The following is a 2,807-nucleotide window of genomic DNA, read 5'->3' on the forward strand; positions in this document are numbered from 1 at the left end:
CTTAAAGTACCAGATGGAGGCCACCTGCTCCAAATGCCGGTTCCACAGTAACACAGGATATCATTCAATCACTCAAGACTGTCACACACGGTTTTTTGTGGGTTGGAAAATGTTATTTGGAAAACCAGGTTGGTTTCGAAAGACGCCTCTGGTCTCTTTACAGAGTGTCTCCTCTCTGCAACTTGTGTTTCATTTGTTGGTCATGTTGGAGACCCAGATTCACTATGAATACAGTCCCCATACCTCACCCAGAGATGACTCACAAAATACTTTACTCTCTCTGACTGCAACATTCAATAACAGAACGTTCAGGAAAATTACAATCATTAACTTTGTAATTAGAGAACATGTGAACATAAGGCGCAAGATTAGGTAACGCGGACAATCAAGCCATTGTATACCATCATGGCTGATCTAACTGTTGGCATTAACTCATCTTTAATATCCAATTCTTCACACACCTTAGCTCTCTGACAGGTCAAAAAATTCATGTACCACCTCTTTGAATACTTTCCGTGATGTAACTCACCTCACTATATAGCCCAGATAATTTCTGGCATTCATTACCCTCTATGAGAGGAAAATATTCCCAACACATACACTATTGTCTGTTGATATGAACAAGAGGTGAACACAGGGGCTCAGGAAAGAGTGAATGGCGTTGATAACAAGGCAGTATTTGAATGAGGATGGCATCAGGACCACCTACTTATTTGAGCTTAATGGGAATCAGGTGGACCCACCCCCCTGGTTTGGGGTCTTTCAGAACACAAAGAAGATGTTTGTGGTCGGTGACTGACAATCCTCTCAGTCCGGGGACGTCTCGGCAGGAGATCCTCAGGGAAGCTACCTTAAAACAAACATCTTCAGCTGCTTCATCACTGTCTTTCCTTATCCTAAGATCTGAAATGGGGATGGTCGCTGAAGATCACCCAATGTTCAGAACAATGTGTCACACCTCAGCTCCTGAACCAGTCAGTGCCTATGTGCAGTAAGACCAGAACAGCATTCAGGCTTGTGCCGTTAAAGTGTCGGTAACATTCATGTAACAGCAAGGCCAGACACTCTACATTTCCACAGTTAAATGAAAAGCTCATTCAGCATCTCAAGCACGTTAGAAACGGATATGTGGAAGCCATTCAGCCCATATAAGCTACTGAACAAAGAGAGGGAGAGCCCATTCAATCCTCCTGCCTGTTCCACAGGAAGAAGGGAGTCTGGTTACCACATCAATCTGTTAAACAGGAAGAAGCAGGGCCAAGTCAGACCCATGAACCTGTTCCGTGGGACCTGGAGGAGGCCATTCAGCACCTCGAGACACAGGAGGGTGTCATTGATGCTCCAAACTGACAAATCAATAAAACAGAGAATGCACTCAGAGACGGCTCCATGATGTTCCTCGTGGCTCCATTACAAGTGGGACACATGACACTTTAACGTGGTTTCAAGCTGGCAGTGAGGAAGGAAGCCAGATATTTTGTGTCAAGTCTCAGAGAGGCATCTTCCATCTCTGAGAAGGCAGACCCATGTTCTCCATAGATGTCAGAAGCTGGTGGGAATAGTTATCTGTTTTAGAATGACGGTATTGTGGCTATTGTCGGGATTGTGGATAACATGACGTTCAGTGCAGGATCACACACTAAATGCACTGTATTAATGTGGGGAGAGTTTATTCAATGACTGACCCTCTGTTTCTCTCAATCAATATGTGGAGTGGGGGTGGGATGAGGGGACGTCCTCAGAGGCTCTTTACCTATTGAGAACCAAAGAAACAAAGCCAAGGAAGTTATCAGCATATCAGTGCCTCGTTAGAACATCATGAGTGAATGTCCATCTCCCTTAAGGTTCAATGCAATCACTTCTTATTCTCTCACTGAGCTTCACTCTCTGCTCATGGTGCCATCATCCCAAGGATTAGTCTGTTGAAACTTGAGAGGAAGTCTATCCACTGTTACCCAAATACTGCCTCAACAACACTCTCAGGGATGATCGCAATAAACCCTTTCTCTCACTTAGACATCGCAGTTTCTTCCCTGTGCCACAAAAAGCAATTCCTTCTCTATGCACTACGACTGATATGGAATTTATTACTCCCTTACATCTGTACGTTAGCATCAATAAATCCAACACCAGAGATGTGTATGGAGACGTACATCACTCTCGGGGAGAATTTCAATGAGATTGAATTCACCTAAAATAGGGAATGATCACTGACCTGAATAGAACTGAACTGTCAGAATACGGGAAACAGACATAGGAAGGGAGCTATCTTTACTTCTCTTCTTCTCTCACAGGATGTATGCAGACCTAGTCAGGGCAGCATGTTATGCTGACCTTGAATTGAGTGTTTGGTTCAGCTGTTCCACAGGACAGCAAAGAGTAAAACACATTCGTGTAGGGTTGTAGCATTACAACATAGGATAAATTATCCTGCTTAATTTAAAACCAGCTACAGGGAAAAGTTTTATCCACTGCATATTCTGTGACAATTCTAGACTCCAAAAATATTTAAAGTAAAAATTATCAACTTTATTTCTTAAAGTATAACTGGGAATAATAGACGAACGTCTGTTTACAACTTCTTCCTCTAACCTATCTTTTACCTCCCCCACCCTCACGATACTTGTCCAGTTCTACTTCTAATTAAGACCTACAAAACAAAACTTCCAATCTCAAAACCAAGAAACTTTCAGTTCTTCTCTATATTCCTGTCTTCTTTTCTTCTTTGGAATTCAGCTTTACCAGTTACTACTCAATAAAGGTAACGAGAGGAGAGCTATTTTTCAGGCAATCGTTGCATGCTGGTA

Source organism: Chiloscyllium punctatum, chromosome 29 (assembly GCF_047496795.1).
Source record: "Chiloscyllium punctatum isolate Juve2018m chromosome 29, sChiPun1.3, whole genome shotgun sequence".
Lineage (NCBI taxonomy): Eukaryota > Metazoa > Chordata > Chondrichthyes > Orectolobiformes > Hemiscylliidae > Chiloscyllium > Chiloscyllium punctatum.